Raw genomic sequence first — 17,064 nt, 5'->3', positions numbered from 1 at the left:
TGGTTCCCATCTTTAAAAAGGGGGATCGAAGTAATCCTAAAAACTATCGACCAATAGCGCTTCTTGATGTTGTGGGGAAGATTTACGCAACTCTGCTTCAACGCAAACTTGTGAGGTGGGCAAAAGACTCTGATCACATAGACCAGAGACAAGCTGGATTCGTAAGAGGTGTAGGTTGTGGCCTCAACTTGTTGCTACTAAATCTGCTAAAGATGGAGGCAATCAGAACTAATACAAAAATCTATTTGGCTCTGATTGACCTCTCGCTGGCCTTTGATAGTATCAACAGAGAGAGGATGTGGGAAAAATTGGTTATATGGGACTGTCCGCCTAGTTTAATGGGCGCAATTCAGGAACTGCACTCGGAAACGTCCATTAGGGTTCCTTTGGACTTGAAGGGCACTCTGTCTGCAAAAGTAAACACATTTAAGGGTGTGAAGCAGGGCTGTCCCTTGGCAGCAACTATATTCAACCTGTTTATATCCGATGTGAATGAGATCTTCTGTGGCAACAGTCTGTTTCCCCCTAAAATCCATGGAGTACCCATTAACTATCTGCTATACGCCGACAATCTTGTCTTAATTGACCACACGCCAATAGGTCTTCAGCGAAAAATGAATCTTATAGATAGCTACATAACATCGAATGGGTTGCAAATTAACAGACTAAAAACAGAAATTTTGACATTGGGGAATCTTTAAGGAGCGCTTGGTAAGGGGTCGAAAGAGAATTGGTACATCGCCAATGAGCGCATCCAGCTTGTAAAATATATGAAATATGTAGGCATGACCATCAGTGCAAGCAGAAACGATGCACCGTGGACAGAAGTGGTGAAAAGCAAGCCAAGCATGTCTGATTAACAACAAATATGGCAAATTTTCGTTGAAGCCGACAATTATGTTTTTTCAACAGAAAGTTGTGCCGAGTCTAATTTACGGAGGTGAAAATGCCTTCGGCTGTTCCAATGAACTATGGAACTCATTAGAAAACATCTTTTGGTCTTGTGTACTTCACTTACCGAGGGGTATCGCAACTGTTTGTATACGGTACGAGCTTGGTCTAATCTCAATACATTCAAGAGTTCTATGGAACTTGTTGAGCCTTTATCGTAAAACAATGTTAAAGACTCCGGCACCCCAATTTCTAATTGTGCACATGCCTGATACTGCGAAAGACTATACGATCCTCGCCAAGTGGAATCAGCTATGTCAAGACCTATGTTAGGCGAGTATGATATCACTACTGCTATGCTATTGGAAAATCCGGCGGCAGCAAAGACGAAGATCTTGCGGCTGGATTGGATTAAGACCTGTGACCTAAGAGCTAAGTGTAAATTAATGCACGAAGTCCCAGGCGAGGCGAAAGCTTTCAATCAACGCCATTCCTATTTAATGTGCCTGCCAAATCAGCACGCAAGAGCCCTGTATATGAGATTTAGATTAAATGCACTAAGTACAAATGAATGTTTAAGTTCTTGGCCAAAGTACGTAAACATTGATCAAATGTGCCGCTTTTGTAATCTTGCTAGAGAAACTTTAAATCATTTGATTATGTCATGCCCGAGTTTTGAGAAAGAAAGAGGACAGATTTTTTCTTCACTCATTTATAATGTTAGTTCAAGGAGCTTGGATGAATGGTGGGAAATGTTCTTCGCAGGCTCTAACAGAACAGTATTATTCAATCTGATAACTTTGCTCCAGGTCGTAAAAACTCGGCTGGATATGCAGGAACCAATTTAGGTGCCTAGAGCCGAATGAATCTTTGTAGTGCAAACGGCCTAGACACACAGATTGATGTGAATGCAAATAAGATTGGTGAAAAATTGTGTGTAGAAGGGCGGGGAGGGAAATGGATACTGACAAACGATAAGGACATGTTGTTGTTTGTGTTTTCTTTTTTAAAGGTTGAATAAACCAATAAAAATAAAAATAAAATAAAATAAAAAAGTACCTCAGCACATTTGATATCCCTGCAGGGTATTGCCAAATATCTTGAACAGAAAATGTAAAGGAGAAGACAGCATTCTAAACTCCATAAGGGCTTTACAAGTTCAGGTTAATTCCATTTAGATTGAAGAATGCCCTTGCCACATTTCAAAGGCTAATACAAAATGCTCTGAATGGGTTGGATGATATCTGATTGCCTGTGGTGCTGGTGCCAAAAGCATCTACATCTGACTGCAGATTCTGAGTGGACTGTAGAGCTCTGAATGCTGTCACTAAGACAGATGCTCACTGTGTGCCAAGAACGGATGAGTTGGTAGACAAGCTAGGTGCTCTGAAGTAACTCAGCACATTTGATATCGTAACAGCATATTGGCAAATATCCATGACAGAAATTGCCAAGGAAAAGACAGCACATGTCAAATCGGTCAGGGCTTCGAGGCCTACCTTGGGCATGAGGTAGGTGGTGGGAAGATTCAACCTCTTCCATTTAAGGTACAAGCTGAACAAAGCCGGGTCACCCCCACTACCCAAACCCAGTTGAGAGCCTTGTTGGGGCTCTCTGGGTATTACCAACATTTCATGGCAGACCATGGAACACTAGCTGCTCCTCTGATGGCTTTCACCACTCCTAAGAAGCCAAAGAAGGTAGCTTTGATTGAGGAGTATGAGAAGGCCTTCCAAAGCTTAAAAGATTCCTTGTTCAGGCCCTTGTTCTCAGGACACCTGACTATCAGAGACCTTTTAATGTGCAGGTAGATGCCTCTGACACAGTGATAGGAGCAGTTCTTGTACAGCTAGATGAGAAAGGCTGGGAACATGCTATGGGTTTTATCAGTCGCCAGCTTAAGGACAGAAAGCTCAAGTGGTCTGCAGTTGAAAAGGAATATTTTTCAAAAGTGTGGAGGCTTCTGAAGCTGAGGTCCTACATCTAAGGGACCCACTTCACTGTGCAGACTGACCATATGCCGTTAAAGTGACTGATGAGCATGAAGGGAGAGAGTCCAAAACTGATCAGGTGGTCAATTAGCCTTCAAGGCTTTGTCTTCACCATCGAGATTAGGCCAAGTGATAAACTGTGCAATGCTGATGGGTTGTCCAGAATGTTCAACCGATCTGAACATGACACTACTTCAGTGGTGGAATAGTTATCCCTATGCTTAGTCTAGCAGGGGTGAGTTTTAGGAAAGTTACTATAAAAGCAACGTCTCCTCCATATTCTCTGGACCCCTAAACCTTTTGCTTTTGTTTTACACAATGTCCTGAATTCTTACAGTGCAATTAAGCCTTCAGCTTCACTTTACTGTGATTGTATTCACATGTTATGTGGAAACCGACTAGTCCTTCAGGTTGTCTGTAGAGGGAAACTATATTTCCCTTAGGCTTGTTACATTGTTGCCTGTTTGTGTAACATGTTATCATTGCACAATGCATCTTACAATGCAGTGTAATGGGGTATCATGTTGTGTGACCCTATACTTCCCTCAAGGGATTGTTTGATTACCTAAGATGTGCTAAAGGGCAAACTAGACACAGCAGTTACCTTTTGTACTTGTACTGATACTTTTTGGTTATCTTCACTGCGTTTACCATATTTGGCTAGCAGATACATATATGTGTCCTGCAATGGCCATACAACAAGGTTTTCGTTTGTAGTTTGGCCATCTTGTGTTTTTGCTATATTCAGGCACTTAGTGGGCAGGAGAATCCTTGTATGGTCATGCACTTGCCCAACAAACACAAGGGGCCTCATTACACGGTAGGCGGTAAACCATGGTGCTATTAGCACTATGGTTGCCTCCGGTACCAAACCGGTACCACAATGGAGGGAAGGGGAATTACCACCCCATTCCAAGGTTGGCGGGGAGGTAATTCCCCCTTCCTCCATGGCCCTTCCCCATTCCCATTTTTGCCTCATAGAGCATAATGGGAATTGGGAAGGAGCTAATTACGGTATCGCAAATTGCGGCACCGTAATTAGCACCAAGGTCCCTTTACGGGTCCCAACTTCAACGGCTGGTCTACACTAGGGACCTTGCAAAGGGACCTCATATTAAGGTGGTAAGGGTTTACCGGTACCGGTGCCCTTACCGGTACCGGTAAACCCTTACCACCTACCGTGTAATGAGGCCCAAGGTGTTTTGCGAGCTGGTGCAGTGCATCTGTGGGAGGAGCCAGGAAGTTGTCTGAGACTGTCTGTTCCTTAACCACAACCTGAGTCTAGAATGTCTGGTGTGCATGCAAGCATGAGCGTGTTGTGGTCCCTGATTGGATGTGTGCATGTATGAGGCAGATCTTGCCATTTGACGGCTGAGACTGAGCACTCACCTAACTTATTAGGAGCCCTGGAACCATTCGAACAAATCTGACGAAGGAGCCAAGTATCATGAGAAGCTGAGCAGAAGAAAGACAATCTTGAGACACACTTGACAAGGACTGGCAACCAAATACCGCTGCATTTCATGAGAAGCCCTGCTTGGCGACTGATATCTGAAGGCCTTCCTTCCTGCTTCAACCCTTTGGAGTGGTGGGACCAACCATTCCCAATGTCTCATGATAACTCTGCAAGTGAGCCTCTTCAGAAGTGTCCCTGGGATATCCAGTCCGCTGTACAGCTTGACTTTGTACTACCGTCTTATGAGTGTTGCTGTCATGCTTTTTGACCTGGGGATTTGGGGATTGCCAGCTTATTAAAAAAGACACCCCTCTGCCAAATCGCATCTTCACAGCACCTTTGGGTCACGAGATGCTGAATCCCCTTGCGTCGCTTGGCAATGGTGGTAGTCACAGAAGAGTAATTTCTCTCATCAATTCCAGTCTCCTGAGATGTGTTTTAGAGTTGTATGTTGCATTCTTCATTCAGAATTGACGAAAGCAACTCCTGTGACCAGCCGGAACTGTCTCTGCACACCCAGAGTCTGGACATCTGGGAACCACAAGAAACTTCCAGAACAACTTCCAGATCTGCCAAGTCTCTGGACCAAAATCTCGAAGTAAGAGTGGTGAGAAGTGGGGATACTCATGGGTGGCCTTATTTCATCCAATTGGCTTCCTAACTTTGTCCCAAGTTTTAGCTCTAATTGGCTTGGGTTTTACTTGCTACCTAAAGTAAGATTGGTTTCATTAGCAATAATAGATACTCACATAACTTTTTGAATCCTTCCTCAAATCTTTAGAACACTTCTCCTAACATTTTTAAGTCTCTGAAAAGTATTAGAACTTTCTCAACTGTACACGTTCTTGTGTGCTTTTACGCACATGTTGAATATTTTGCAGAAGGCCCCATTCATCTCAGGGCTAGACCTTTAAAGTGAGGATTGTAATTTCTGAAGAGAATTAACGCTTACTAAATTACTTACCATTTTCCCTTATAGGTAATATTGAAGTGATTGAATTATATACTCTAGCAAACGTCACTGTACATATGTTCTTAGTAGTTAGTGTTGTGTGATACTTTATCTGCAGCAATTCATATTTCATGCGCTGTCTTGGGTCTACTATAGATAGTATATTTTATAACTAACTGTCTAAGTACATTTCTTGGTGTTTCACTGTGTGGACACATTGTGAACATCTTACCCCACTCACAACTCCTAAGACTAAGGGCCTCATCACGAGGTGGGCGCTAAAGCTGGGGCTATTAGCCCTACCGCCAACCCCCCGGCACTATTAGCACCGGGTCACGGGTGTGGTGGAACAGTAAGTCCCTGTTCCCCATTGGGCCCATTCAGGAATTTCCCATTCCCCATTGGGCCCAATGGGGAATGTCCGGCGCTATAACCGCCGGCGGTATTACTGCCGGCGGTAATAGTGCCGAAAATCAGCAAAATCTCAGCAGATTAGTCCCCATCTCAGAGCTGGGGGAAAATCCACCAAGCCTGTGATTTGGCGGACCCTTAAATGCAGAGGTAATAGCATTACTGCCGCATTTAAAGGTTACCGCCAGGCTCGTGATGAGGCCCTAAGCCTTCACCATTCTCACCATTGTCTTGATTGGTGGTGCTTCAGCTCACAGAAGTAATCCCTGTTATCTGACAAGGGTGGCCTCCAAACATTGGTCCACCAGGCCAAAGTTTAGAAAGCCATTCTAACAGTAGGTTAATATTCAAATGATATTAGCATCTGTGCAAGTTGTATAAAGTTGTAACTGCAGAATCACACACATTCTGGTACCATAAATTTAGAGTAATTTTAGTTTTATGGTAGTCTATTTGGAATATTATTAGACCATTTTTAAATCAGCATCAATAACACGCTTCCATTGTGTAGAGTGTCATATTGTGCCTACTACTAAATACATAGATGCCCGAAAAGAGGGCATCATAGCGGGACATTGGTGATACTTTTACTGCCTTCTACCTAAATTAATGGGGTGTTATCACTCAAAAAGGTCCGTCTGCAAATCCGGTCCCTGTCCCACATTATCCTTCTAAACTGGACATTAAAAGAATTATAATCTGACGGAAAACTTGATAGGGCCAAAGACGTTATGCTAGGATTTGCTCCCCCCCCCCTCCGTTATTACTGTTTCTTTCACTTAAAACACATTTTGTTGCATTTTCCTCCGCTCATTGTTAATTTTATGCAATGATAACTGGATCTTAATGAAATCTTTGCAGTGCATCTACACAACACTGAATACTATAGAGCACGCGGGGCTCTAATAGAAGATAATATATTTCATGTGTCCAGAATCTTAAGTTTATATGCATGTAAGTTTATATGCATGTAAGATTTAGCCAGACTTTTGCTCTAGATGCCTTTTTGATGAAAAGGTGCTAGGTTGGGCAACAATATATGCCAGGGGGTAATGCCTATGGACTGTGAGAACGCTAAGGGCCTGATTTACAAACATGTTTTACTTGGTAAAGTCCCATTGAACATTTTTTGTAAATAAGGCCCTAAGTTTCACTGCAGGTTTGCTCTCCACCAGACAGGGATGTATGTCAAAGGTACAAGCAGGGGGCTTGCCACAAATCAGAACGGAGGCTTCTGGGTACCAGTAGAGTGCAGGCTTTAGGTCTTCCAGGAAATAACTTTTCTTAGCGGCAAAGACTGTTAAAGAAAAAGTTTTCACTTTAGTATGATACTTATCTACAATCCCAGGAGGGACATTTGTACTGTATCGGTTACAATGAGATTTCAGGTGAGATTTAAGATAAATGTGCTACTTTGGGTGTACATCTCGGAAACCTGAAAATGTAATGGTTCCTTCTATCGCATTTTGCACAGAACCAATCATCACTAATGTAACAATTATTTGCTTTGCAATGTCATACCTAGAGTTTTAAATTTACAAGTGTTAAGAATTTTATCAAATAAGAGACGCAAGTGTTTTTCCAAGATGGCGGGACTCTTCTCCACTCTTGTGTCCGTAGTACTCTGGACTACCCCCCACCTTTGGCTATTGCAGATCAAAACGATCCTCTGGTAACTAGCTTCCATCAGCCATATTTGTATTGCAAGAGCATTTGGGAATGTTTGCTGTCCTTGCTGCTCCTGCTGCTGTGCTGGAAGAAAGGTCTATTTGTGGAAAAGAAACTCAAGGTCTATTTGTGGAAAAGAAACTCAGCGCTACTTTTGGCTCTTCCCCCGGGCCCCACGAGTCACTAATTAAGGAACAGCCCGTGCGCATTTGTGCGTGCACATTTGGGGAAGTGATTTGAGGAAGTGCTTTTTTGCTGTCTTTGCTGCTCCTGCTGCTGTGCTGGAAGAAAGTGTAACTGGAACTAAAGAAAGATTTTGTGGATTCCCTACCTACTTAAATCAAGGCTATCATGTCATATGAGTTATATACTTATACCCTTCCATTTCTTTTTTTAATTTTAGGCTATTTGAGGAGCTACCTTTGGCTCCGCCCCCTAACTCTGGGAAACACTACTTAAGCAACAGCCCACAGGCATTTGTGCACACACATTTGAGGAAGTTCTTTGAGTAAGTGTTGTTTCCTGTTCGCTGGCTCTCAGGCTAGCTGTGGTGATATAGTAGACACACATCATGTTCTGAGTGAACTTAACCTTGAGGCACATATGAGAGAATGTCCAAAGTCATAAGTGAATTTTCTACGTTGTGCGTGTCGCCTGACCAATACTTCCTAAATACTTAATTTAGAGTGAAGTTATATCCCTTTGTGTTGTGTAGAGTTTTATTGTTTTGGCATCATGCTAATCTTAATAACACTGAGAGTGTTCCTAGCCTACTCTCTGCAGATATTGTATACCCTGGGCAGTGCGTATACGCCACTAGCTTTCTCTTTTGTCACTCTACCCACTAAAAAAAAAAAAAGATGTTTAGTGTCACTGATGAATGTGTGTCCTCTATGTCTCTGCTCACACACCTGCCTGTGTCTGCTGATTTTTCTCTGAGGGCACTGGGGATACTGGAAATAATGGGATAATCGGATAAATGTTGACACCGTCAATGATTACCAAATCTGCAGCAGCGTCAAAAAACAGAAAAATTACAATGTTCTTCCCTAAAACAACTGAATTTAGTAGAATAGATGAAGAAAATGCTATGCTTTGAAATAAATCGTAGCAGATCTAAATCTCTCGCTATGCTAAGTCTCAAGTTGATTGATTATGTTATTAGTGTACCAGTTAAGCCATCGGTTGTGTCTATTGCCATTACAACTGCTGCTCCAGCAGAGGTAAACTGCATAGACAACAAGAACCACCTACCCTACTCGGGACATATCCTTAATGACTCGAAACTTCAGTGCTCTGATAAGTGGGACGGTAGATGACAATATAGCCCCTCTTCTGGAGCCCCCTAATAATAACGATATGGACATCTGTACAGAGGTACCTGAAGTTGAGTACATGGGAGACATAATGAACATTACATCTACACCATGTCCAATGAGCATTGGCCGACAAACTTTCTTTGAACCAAGAACCTAGACCGAAAATCAGTATTTGGAAATTGTATATCCTCCTGAATGTAGGGAAAAAATAACAGGTGCATATGATGGTATGCACGCACACATGAATATCACTCATATGTCCAACACTAGTGTAAGTGATACTAGTAACACCAGTATATCCTCGAGCACTATGTTTAGGGTTGTTAAATATTTACTCTCTACGTTGATTGAGAAATGTGAGGTTAGAATATAGGTAATTCATAGAATTTAGCGCACAAGTGGTGCACGCGGCTGGCGCACAGTGTGCGCGTGCGAATCACTGCGCCAGCCGCGTGTGCTAAAATCCATTTCCGCGCACAGCGTATTCATGGATTTCAGCTACCAAAACCAGCCGTGGCGCACAGTGGCGCAGCGACCCTGCAGCAGCGCCAGTTACGCCCCCAAGAACGCCCCTCGCGCAGGAAAAAGCCATCAAAATCCCCAATCCAGCGCAAAGGGCTGCGCTAACCCTGTACCAGCACGGCAAGCGGGGTACGTGTATTACCGGGGTTCGCAGGAAGTTTCATACACGATTGGCCCTGTGCGAGCGGGGTACGTGTATTACAGGGGTGCGCGGGAAGTTTCACACGCGATTTCAGCAGGGTACGTGTATTAGAGGGGTGCGTCGGAAGTTTCACACGAGATTGGCCCAGTGTGAGCGGGGTACATTTATTACAGGGGTGCGCGGGAAGTTTAACATGCGATTGGCCCTGTGCGAGCAGGGTACGTGTATATCAGGGGTGCGCGGGAAGTTTCACACGCGATTTCAGCAGGGTACGTGTATTTCAGGGGTGCGCGGGAAGTTTCACATGCAATTTCAGCAGGGTATGTGTATTTCAGGGGTGCGCAGGAAGTTTCACAAGCGATTTCAGCAGGGTACGTGTATTTCAGGGGTGCGCAGGAAGTGCCACATGCGATTTCAGCAGGGTATGTGTATTTCAGGGGTGCGCGGGAAGTTTCACACGCGATTTCAGCATGGTACATGTATTTCGGGGGTGCGCGGGAAGTTTCACACACGATTTCAGCAGGGTACGTGTATTTTGGGGGTGCCGGGGGGTCCTACACGTGATTTGGCGCTGTGGGTCCTCCGAGGTGTTCCCTGTACACCCTCCACATCCGCTGCAGGCAGCCCACACCACAGGAGACTACCCTGCACCCCTGGTCATGTCCCACAGGCAGCCCACCCAACATGGGCATGCCCCCCAGCAAAGGCACATGTCTCCTTGCACTACTGATCACCAACTCATGTCCCCTTGCACCCCCACCCCCCAGCAGTGTGGGGCACCTGCCAGCAGGCCCTCACTCATGTCCCCTTGCACCCCCACCCCCCAGCAGTGTGGGGCACCTCCCAGCAGGCCCCCACTCATGTCCCCCTGCACACCCACCCCCCAGCAGTGCGGGGTACCTGCCAGCAGGCCCCCACTCATGTCCCCTTGCACCCCCACCACCCAGTAGTGTGGGGCACCTGCCAGCAGGCCCCCACTCATGTCCCCTTGCACCCCCACCCCCCAGCAGTGTGGGGCACCTGCCAGCAGGCCCCCACTCATGTCCCACTCATGTCCCCCTGCACACCCACCCCCAGCAGTGCGGGGTACCTGCCAGCAGGCCCCCACTCATGTCCCCTTGCACCCCCACCCCCCAGCAGTGTGAGGCACCTGCCAGCAGGCCCCCACTCATGTCCCCCAAACACCATGCCATGACTATACAGACCCATGGCCATAATGCCAACCCAAATCCCACTCCTCCACCCCCAGTGCAAACACCCAACGAACCACTGCACCCACTCCCTAGTAAATCACCCATTCCATGATAGTCTGAAAAGAACCAGCATGGCCATCAGCAAATGCCCTACAGAGCCACACAGTTGCAACACAAGACTGTGCCAATGCTCATGGAGACATGCACCAAAATCATCACTGTACACCACACTAATAATGTTGAATGAAGAAATGTATTAAAAAGTATAACAAATGTCAAAATGAAAAGCACACATGCAAATGTAGAAATAATATTTGAAATAAGAAAAAGAAAGTCAAATCCAAGCAAGAAAAGAAATCCAAAACATGAAAAAACATAAGTGGTGCATCCCCAAAGTCCATAGAACGAAATCCAATGATGGAAAGCATAAAAAACATTAATCCATGTTAATATGACTAAAAGAAAGTATATACATGTCCTGAAAATTGAAAACGAAAGTTTGAAGGGTCCATTATCCCAAAAGCAAATGAAACCTACCAAGAACCCTATCTAAAATACAACTATATACAAAAAGTGGAGCAAAGTCCGTGGACTCCAAATCATAATAATAAAGAAATGAAACCTAAACCTAAATAACTATATACAATGGCGGCGGGCTAGTCCGACGGCTCACAGGTTGATGTCATGGGCCAGGGCATCATCGAACTCCTGTTCAATGGCTTGGAGGCGGGCATGTTCCCTGGCCCGAGGTCTCGCAGGGATAATGCGGTGTCCAGCTCCAACTCCATGCGAATACCCTCGAGGCACTAAGCCCACCTCAGCGCCCTCCGCATGGAGTTCTCCGCCCTGACCATTGTGAGCCGTTCCTCCTCCGCCCGCCGCCGCTCCGCACTTATCTGCTGGCCCAACCGCTCCCACACGGAAGACACTCCCATTCCAGGGTTCTCCTGCCCTCCGGCCGATGTCGGCCCCAGAGATGTTAATGGTCCTGAGCCATGATGCCTCCCACGTCAAGCCTGCCGCTGCCTCCGACGCAACTGCCTCTGCCAGCACGACGGCATCCAGGCTGATGGAATCCACCGGCACAGTCGTGCATGTGCCCTGCCCGATGATGCCGTCACATCCTCCATCTGCTGGGGTCCAGTTGCTGGTGTGCCCACCCCTGCTGGACCTCCGACTCCCGACTGTGGCAGGGATGGGATCCCCCCCGAGTTGGCTGCATTGGTTGGGGCAGGTCCACAGGGGGCCCTGGTGGCATCTGGGCCGGAAGAAGGCATGGAAAATGACTGGCGCATAGCCTCCACAGAGGAGGAGAGGGTCGCCAGAGTGGCCGACACATGTAAGAAACCCCCGACCTGCCCGCTCCCAACTGGGCCACGTTGGCATGGTGCTCTTCCTGATGACGTGCGTGCTCCCCCCAGGAAGCACGCACGTCATCACGAATGTCACGCGTGCGCAACGCGACACCAATCAGGACCTTCTCCATATGGCCAGGGGTCCCCTCGTCCGCAGGTGGAGGGGAGTCAGATGACATGGACATCCCCCCTACATGCGGACGGGCCTGGGATGCGGCATCCCTGCTGGTGCATGGTGGTGCAGTCACAGTGTCAGGGACAGTGACATGCACAGGCCCCTCCACGGCGACCTGTGCTGCCTCCTGCCCTTCCCCTGGACTGAAGCACTTGCACCAGCCGGGATGCCCCCACAAGCCCCATGTGCGGCTCAGTAGCGGCCTCCTCCTCCTCTGTGGAAACCACCAACCTGGATGGCTCCACACCGTCTTCTGCCATTGCAAGCCCCTGTGGGGGCTCACCCACCCCTTCCGCTGCAGCCGTGGGGGCATCCTCGCCGCTTTGCCTCACAGCGCCGTCTCCACCCTCTTCTTCACTTGGCGCTGTGTAGAGGGAGACATAGAACACAAGCATCAGGGTACTGTACAATGGTCCCCTAGACAGGAAGCAATAGCAGATTAGTAACACTGTCAAAGATCACTTCCATCATGTCCCTCCACAACACATGGGTCAGTGCAGGCAAAACACATGCAGTAACAGGCATGGCGCATGCTATGGACATTAGCATACATCTCCAAGGGACTCTTGAAACATACAATGTTCTTTTGGAACTCACATGCATCATGGGTCATGCCTATCACATGCAAACACTTCACCGTAGTTTCATCCATCTGGCCTCGTACACCTCAGACACAGCGGATGCAAGGATAACTAGGCTGCATCAGTGAATCTGAACATTGTCACAGACATGTGTCATGAATCCATGGCATTCACAAGTCACAGACACACAGGCCAGACACACAGACATGGACACCATACATGTACATGGCATCAGCACTCATCCCTTACCCCCACCCATGCCCAGGGACAGAGACTGGCATGCTCTCATGTGTCCATTCCGCATAGGGCTCCCCATGTTGCATTTAATCACATGCACCCACTGTGTGGTTCACACATTACTGGTCTCACATGCATGACCATGATGTCCCTGCACACACACATGCGTACATGGCCTATGTCACACATACAGGCAAGTATCAGACAACCAGCACACTGCAACATGCCCTGTCTCACACAGCAATGCTTGGCCACTTACCGCTCGACTCCAGACGGGTCTGCCTCTCAAGGATCTGGCCATGGAGCGCTGGGCGTACGCATTCCAGGACCCTCATCTGGACGGTACTCATGCTGCCCCGGCCCCCCTCCACGAGGCGCCGGGCCTTTATGAGGGTCCTGGACCTCAAGTCCTCCCAGCGCTTCTTGACTTGCTTGATGTTGTGGGTTGCCACCCCCTCCACGTTGATGGCAACCACAAAGTCGTCCCAGATCCTGTCCCGTCCTTCCTTGTCAGCGCGTGATGATCCGAAGAGGGCATCATAATGCCCCAGGACAAGCTCCACCAGGACACCAACTTCCTTCTGACTGAAGCTGGTGGCCCTCTGCCCCTCTGGCTGGGGGTCGCCAGTGGTCTCAGATGGTGTTTGCCCCAACATGGTGACCCCCGAGGCAGGCGTGGCTGGGCAACTGGGTCCTGGGGCTGGGCTGTGGAGCGATGGTACCCCAGTCGGGAGTCTTCTTTTCCAGCAGGTGTGGGCACCGCAACTGGACCCGTGCAGATGGCTGATGTGCAGGCACCAAATGGCAGGGCACCAGGGCAGCAGGCAGTCAGGCAGCAGCAGATGGCAAGTGGGAGCGTGCTCGGGGCTCTGGGGGGCAGTGATTCGGCCTTTTGGGCAGGAGCGTGGTCTTCCATGTGTTTTCGCGTGGCCAGCTTGATACGGAGTGATTTGACACGTGAATAAATTGCATGTCAGCGTGTAATTCGAGGAAAGGCCCTTAGCGCGTAAGCGCGTCTGCACGCATACGCGATTTCATTGGACCAAAGGCCCTTAGCGCATAAGCGCGTCTGTGACGTATCGTGCACGGGCGTTGCCCTGGCAGGGCTTGAAGATCCCACATGGATTTCCATTGCTCTGTACGTGCTTTCCGTGGGGTGCTGTGCGTGTGTTTTCCAGGTGTTGGGGTTCACACGCTATTACTTCACAGCGGGGGGGTGTTGGCTACGCATTCTTCTACACGCAGACGGTGAGTGGTACCCCGCTCGCCCAAGGCCTATCGCGTGTGAAACTTCCCGCGCACCCCCAAAATACACGTACCCCGCTCAATTGCGTGTGAAACTTCCCGCGCACCCCCGAAATACACGTACCCCACTCAATTGCGTGTGAAACTTCCCACACACCCCCGAAATACACGTACCCCACTCAATCGCGTGTGAAACTTCCCGCGCACCCCCAAAATACATGTGCCCTGCTCGCGCAGGCCCAATCGCAGTATGGGACATTCATCATTGCTGTATATTGCCACTTTTGTAATGCGCAGGGACGCTACTGCCTGCCTTCGTGTGGCGGATGTGTTTCGGCTTGTGCGTGTCTTTGGCTTTGCGCGGCTTTGCCCTATTCGATTCCATGAATACGTGTGGTTCGAGTGCGTGTGGGAGTTCTGTCTGCTTCCCTGCAGTACATCCCCAGTTACGCCCTTATTTTCGTGCGTTGTTCCCCATTCCGCGCGTTACGCCCCGTGTTCTGCCCACTTTCTGGTGTATGCACCGAGGTTGTGTGCTTTCACTGTGCGCGTCGCGCACGCCGTTTGGGATGTTGCAGTGACATGTGCGCCATGCACGGGTTTGGCGCACATCCCAAGGAAAACACGCGCAGGGACTTCCATGAATCGGCCCCTAAGATTTTCGGCGCACGTTTGTTCCATGAATCGGCCCCTAAATCTGTGCTCTTACATAACAGTATTAATAGAGGTTGTATGATACTGAGATCAAGGCTGAAACACTGATGTGATCACTAATGTAGCACCTATGGCGGTTATCACCACAGTAGATCAAACCCCTCAAGTAAACTGTACCAATAATTTGGTTGATACACTAATAGGAGAATCAAGTAGACATAACAATAAAGTGGTAACCCAAGCTTTTATGTACACACACTTACCCAAAGTGCATAACAATGCATGTGTTGTAAGTGAAAAGGATATGATTGGACATATTGTCAGCTTAGATTTATCTATTGTTAATGACCCACTACCAGAAGTGATTAATGTTAAATGTGTTGGCAGTGATAAGCCCCAGAGTAATGCACTTGATGTAGAAAGCTTGGTGGCAAGTGATTGTGGTATACACTCTTGATCCTGTGTTACCACTCCCTTGGTTGCCAACAAAAATTTGGAGAATGAACGACATGCTATGAGTACCGCAACACAAACAGGTTGTAAAAGACAATCCACACTACCTGGGATTTGGGCTGAAAAGACACCAGTAAACAACAGAATTGAGGCCTGCAATTTACCTGCTGACAATTGAGATGTGTTTAGTGCTCTGGAACTGCAAACCATGTCTTTATATGATATGATATGATATGATATGATATGATATGATATGATATGGCATTTATAACGCACCTATACACAAGTGTTTCAAGGCATGTCGAAGCAAGAGAAAGGGAACAGAGGACAAAGACTACAATTTTAATAGGCCAGGTGACATTGAGATCATGTATGTGCAGGGGAAGGAGGGGTAAGTGAGGGGGGAAGGGGAGGGGCAGTGCAATACATAGGATCAACAGAAAATAATAAATAAAATAAATAGAGCAATAGGTAAAAGTGCGGCCAGCTAGTGGCAAGTGCAGTAGTAAGTGTAGAACATCAAGTGTCTAGAGCTGGTGGGGACTGTAGGGATACACAAACAGCCCCACAAGTGCAGGGGTTTCCCGGGAGGCAGTGCAGGTGTGAAGCTGGCAGGGGAGCAGACCTGGGCCCGAGATCAAAGGGTGGCCAAGTGACCAGTGCATTTACAGTCAGGAGTTCTGCACGGGAGAGGAGGAGAGAAAGCAGATGCAAAGAGGAAGGTCTTGAGGTGCTTCCAGAACCGGAGATGGTTCCCCTCAAGTTTCAGGCAGGCATGGAGTCTGTTCCAGAAGGAGGCCAAAGCCAAAGAAAAAGATCTACCACCAACTTGTTGCTTGGAGAAGTGACTGACCCTGAGGGATTTGGAGGCGGAAGTGCAAAGAACTTGAGAAGGAAGATATTTAGGGAGAGAAAGTTGGAGGTATTGAGTCCCCAGAAGGCATTGTGGACAATGCAGAGGGTTTTGAACTTAATCCTCGCAGCCACTGGGAGCCAGTGTAGAGATTTCAGTCCTGGAGAGATATGATCTCTGGGCTTGAGGCCAAGGACAAGTCTCTCAGTCCTGTTCTGGATGAGTTGCAGAGAGCAGTGTCTGACACACTGCAGCAGCTCTAAGAGTCATGCTATGTTATGTCATGTTCTAGTCATTTTTAGAGCACACAAACGCCTGAAGGCACTCTGGCGCTGAAATGTGAAACAGAGCTGCCTAACAACCAGATTTAGAACACAAGTGTTTTAAGCAGATGCCAAAAGGCTAGCTGGTCAGCTGCCATCCACAATGCTTGTTGAAGGGCATTCCAGGCCTTGTTGGCAGCAACGGAGAAAGCGCAGCCACCAGTATGGGTGAATCTAAAACAGGGAACCTTAACCAGAAATGCAGAATGTGCATGGAGGCAACGTGCTGGTACATAGTGGGGGAATTTGTCTTGAATATATTCCGGCACCCGGACCATTAAAGGCCGATGGACCATACACAAGGATTTGAATAATGTCCTCTTTTCCACTGGAAGCCAGTGAAGCCACCTTAACAGTGGGGTAATGTGGGTGCCAGTTGGGGGCCGAAGAATAGCTCTCACAGCAGTATTCTGCAATAGCACCACTGATGACATTAAAATTGTTGACCAACTTGAGCATATAGCAATACCGATATCGAATATTTGGTTCACATCCAAAGCTACCTTGGAATACTTTCTTAAATATGAAAATTAATTGTACAAATTGAGATATAGTTGCAAGATTGTGAAAATGGCCTCATTCAAAATCAGGAAGAATACACTAGCAAACAGTAGATGTACAAAACATGACAAAAGTGGGCCAC

This window comes from Ambystoma mexicanum, chromosome 3q, assembly GCF_040938575.1.
Source record: "Ambystoma mexicanum isolate Mex_15411 chromosome 3q, UKY_AmexF1_1, whole genome shotgun sequence".
In the NCBI taxonomy this organism is placed as follows: Eukaryota; Metazoa; Chordata; class Amphibia; order Caudata; family Ambystomatidae; genus Ambystoma; species Ambystoma mexicanum.
Note: the sequence above shows the minus strand (reverse complement) of the source record.